This window comes from Triticum dicoccoides, chromosome 3B (assembly GCF_002162155.2).
Source record: "Triticum dicoccoides isolate Atlit2015 ecotype Zavitan chromosome 3B, WEW_v2.0, whole genome shotgun sequence".
NCBI classification, from domain to species: domain Eukaryota; kingdom Viridiplantae; phylum Streptophyta; class Magnoliopsida; order Poales; family Poaceae; genus Triticum; species Triticum dicoccoides.
Window position 1 is genome coordinate 526,312,573 of NC_041385.1, and position 4,588 is coordinate 526,317,160.

The following is a 4,588-nucleotide window of genomic DNA, read 5'->3' on the forward strand; positions in this document are numbered from 1 at the left end:
CATTGAAGACATGGAAGCTTCAAAATGCTTGGGTCTGCAACAACGGAGACATGCATCGCTTGATCATCGCCCTTGTTGTTAGAGTTGTGTCGAATATAGTATACAAGGTAGATTACAGTTAGACTTGTAGTTGTATCGTGTTTACATAGGATGTGGAGTCGTGTCCTAGTAGGACACTTGTATCTTAGGCCTCTCTTATATAGCGAGGGTAGACACACGATGTAACCTATGCCAACTTAATAGCACCGGAACGCAGGGGAAGCCGGCGGCATGTGCTGGTGTCCAGGGCGACCGGGTGCGGTATTGTAGCGGTGTCATGGGGAGGAGCGCCCATAGTCAAGCCTCGGGGATGTAGCCATATCGGTGAACCTCGTTAACAAATCTTGGTGTCGTGCTCGGTTGATTGCTTGGTCCTCGGATGATCGACGGTATGCCTCGGATTTATTCTAACAAGTGGTATCATGAGCTAGGTTGTTCGGAGGTGCTAATCGTGTTGATATAGAGGAAACATTGAGTTTGAGATGCAGCCGGCTATGGACGTGGTTCTCGACGAAATTGGAGAAAAGCAAGATCAGCAGAAGGCACGTGTGCTTATGGCAGCAGCTGTTGGCGTCGGCCGAGTCGATCAATCCAGATCGGTCCTGGTGGCGTGTGTGGCAACCCAGGCGGGAACGGATTACGGCGTTGCGAGCGGTCGATGCGGTCGAGCGAGGCGGCGGCCGTACGCGCGGATACGCGTGGCATTGACAAGTCGAGGCCGAGGCCGGCTAGTGGGCTGGGCCAGCGGCGCTGCAGCTCTCTGTGTGATGGGCTTGGTGATTTGTGGTGTTCACACATGCGCGTGCGTTGCGCGGAAGGGAGCTGAAGCAAGGCATCGTGTGGATTTGTTTGGAAATAAAAAAAGGGACCGAGTCCCTGGAGGAGAGGCGTTCTCCCCGTGGCCGTGACGCGGACGTGCAAACATCAAGGCACACTTCAAAAGAAAAGCATCCATCGTTAGAAGGCAATGACTTGGGCAAGCAAAGCTAGCATCTGAAGTTATGCAAGGGAGCTACTCCACGTGAAGACCAGAAGCCATCCTGTTGGATTTGCAACTAGTATACTTGCTGTACTTGGGGATCACGAAAAGAGTGCTCGGTAATTTTTTTTTTCACAGGTCGGCTGTACAAAGAACTATGGAGCCAACGGGTACCAGGTTTGAGGTGGAGAAGTTCGACAGAATTGAAAACCTTGAGTTATGGCAGACAATGATGAAAATTTGTTGGCGCAACAGGGATGCTTGAAGGCGTTGCGGGATGTCAAGCCAGACGGACGATGAGGACTGTGAGGAGTTGCAGATGGTTGCAGTCGGGGTAGTTCGGCTGGGTCAGACTTGTCAGTCTGACGGATCGACGCAAGTCGGTTGGTACAGAAGACGGTGCGGGATCGGCGACGGCGACATAGGAGCGTGATGCTGATGGTGGCCGACTTCTGGGCGTGGAAACACGTGGCGCAGGCCCAAGGGCTTGTGTGGCTTCGACAAGACTATGGCGCGGGATTGATTCAAGGTGGTGTATACACGGAGCTTGAAGTCGATGAGGCGCGTGGGTGGACTGATCATCTACCATGGAGTCATGTTGAAGGTGGAGCTGGATTGAGGGGCTACGGCGTAAGTCGACAGAGAGTCGAAGCCTATTCAGCAGGAAAAGCGAGTGACACGCAATTCGGGCTGGAGCCCAGTGGTCTGATGGAAGCGTGAAACTCGTCATCGGTCGGTGATGATCGGTGGTACTCTGCAGTGGGGGTTGAGTGGAGTGGTTTCGCGACCCTTGAGACTCGACCAGGACAGCGGAGGCTCGCCGCGGTAATAGCGGCGAGGTGTGCGGTACGCACGAGGCATGGAGACGGGCCAGGGCTCTGGTGGTCATACATGTGGTGAGACAACTGCGAATTTGACTCGGGATGACTACAAGCAACGGTGAAATTCCTTCAACTTTCAGACAGGCGGTTAAGAAAGGAGCGGTGATGTTGAGTTCAGGTAACTCTTACGTGTGACACCCAATATGTGAGTTATTCATTTTCACGCAGGTCAGTGATCGGTGTGTGATGGCGTTGACGGATACTCTGGAAGTTGGGAGCACGGACTAGAGTAACAAGGAACTTAATTTTGCTCGAGTGTTGACTGTGGTCAAGAAAATAAAGGGACTACAAGTTGCAGGTGGAGTCACATGGAGTCTTTGGAGTAGCAGCGGTACTCATGGGATAAGCTCAAGTCCAATGTACATGGAAGTTTGACGCATTGACGAACTCAAGGTGGTGGAGAATATTCGCCAAGGTGAAGTTTGTTAGAGTTGTGTCGAATATAGTATACAAGGTAGGTTACAGTTAGACTTGTAGTTGTATCGTGTTTACATAGGATGTGGAGTCGTGTCCTAGTAGGACACTTGTATCCTAGGCCTCTCTTATATAGCGAGGGTAGACACACGATGTAACCTATGCCAACATAATAGCACCGGAACGCAGGGGAAGCCGGCGGCATGTGCCGGTGTCCAGGGCGACCGGGTGCGGTATTGTAGCGGTGTCATGGGGAGGAGTGCCCATAGTCAAGCCCCAGGGATGTAGCCATATCGGTGAACCTCGTTAACAAATCTCGGTGTCGTGCTCGGTTGATTGCTTGGTCCTCGGATGATCGACGGTATGCCTCGGGTTTATTCTAACAGAGCTCCGCCATTGAAGACATGGAAGCTTCGAAATGCTTGGGTCTGCAACAACGGAGACATGCATCGCTTGATCATCGCCCTTGTAGACCACATTCTAGATGCGTTGAAGGCATGAAAGGTGGCCGGTGCGGTGTACAGAGCTTTTTCTGAGTAGTTAGTTTAGATCATCCTTCGGTGCGGTGTAGTCAGTGTGATTGCATGGCATTGTCAAGGACTCTCGTGTAAATTCATTTGCTGCCTTCTATAAAAATGTGTACTCCCTTCGTAAAGAAATATAAAAGCGTTTAGATCGCTAAAGTACATCATTGGTGTACTCTTGAAAAAAGTCTTTCCCACACGACGAACTAAACTTATTCCAGTTCGAAGCGACCATCGACGGATTCCGTTACCATTGATGACGGAATACAGAGGTTCAAACACGCAAAGCAACGTATAAGATACGGGGACTAGCTGCTTGAGGCCCCAGCCTATCCTTGTTCGTCCATTTTCAGTTCATGTCATCCTACAATCAGCTCGAGCACCACTTTGCTTGTTCCAGAGGCAACGTGAAAGAGGTGTCGTCATCCTGGGATTAAACAACATGGTCGTTCTCCCCGTCCCTGTCCCGGCTACTGTGCGTACGTAGCTGCAAGGCAGTCATCGCTCTTGTGCTTGGACTTGGATATGTTTGTCAACGCAGTAGCTGTCCACCGCCACCTCAAACTTATCTCCTGCTTTTTCAAAAGAAAACAAAAACTTATCTCCTGCAGAAGATGAAGGTCCTCGTCTATACGCTGCAGGAGCATTTGGTGCCCTCCGTAGGTGGCACGCGATCGACGACGACGGCCTCTGTACGTGCACACATGCAGTGCACTCGTTTACAGGACCCAACCAAGCAATCGGTACGTGTGGGTGTGGCTCGAGTCATCGGCGCTGCGGCGAGATTCCGACAAACCGACGCCCATGCCGCCATGCCGGCTCGTCGGAACCCCAAGCACCCGTACTACGTATACTTGCCCCAACGCCACGGCTTTTGGGCGGTCATTTTTCCGGCTTGTTTGTATGCGATGAGATCGAACGTAAAGCATTTACAGACGGACTTGGCAAATTCAACCTCTCGAACGTTCACGATGTGTCCGCACTGACCAATCGAGTCTCAGTTTTTTCTTCAAACAACTAGACACCTCAATTATCATATCTTAAATCCACGCAAACTAGTATAAGGTGGAGAAGATCACCACTAACGTATAAAATTACGTCAACGCATTATATACATCGTCCGACTACTACACCATTAACATGCCATCGGACTACTAAAATTTGACATGTTTGGCTATGGTGGAGAAGATCATCCGTGATTGTTCTTGCACTTCCCAGCGCCCTTGCAGTCCTTATCGCGGAAGTACCGGCCGACAATGCAGTAGGGATCGAGCCAGAACTGCTCGTTGCTGGAGTTGCCCGACCCGTCGTTGTCCTCCTTCTCCTCCTTGGGTGGCAGTCCGACCATTTCATGGACCCCCCAATTCTGCTCTTGGGCGAGAGCGCGCGTGTTCCTCCGCTGTCCCTTCTTTACAATACGGGCGCAGATATCTTCCTCCTTTGCGTCCGCCTGCGCCGCCACATCCGCCGCCCTTATCTCACCTTCCCATGGCGGGCACACCGGTCCCGGTGGGACTCATACTATGCGGAAGCGGTAATGGGGAAGGATAGATTGAAGGCTCTCGGGACCGCGCTGATCCAGGGCTGGAGAATCCGAGCGCCCGATGCGTTGATGCTATGGAGTCGCGCCAGGCAGATCCTACCGTCGGCCTGGAGTTGTCCTCCTGGGAGCGGCGAAGTGCAATGCCGACGACCATTGCCTTCCCCAACCCGCACAGGATGACACCCCAACCGACAGATTCGGACTGGAC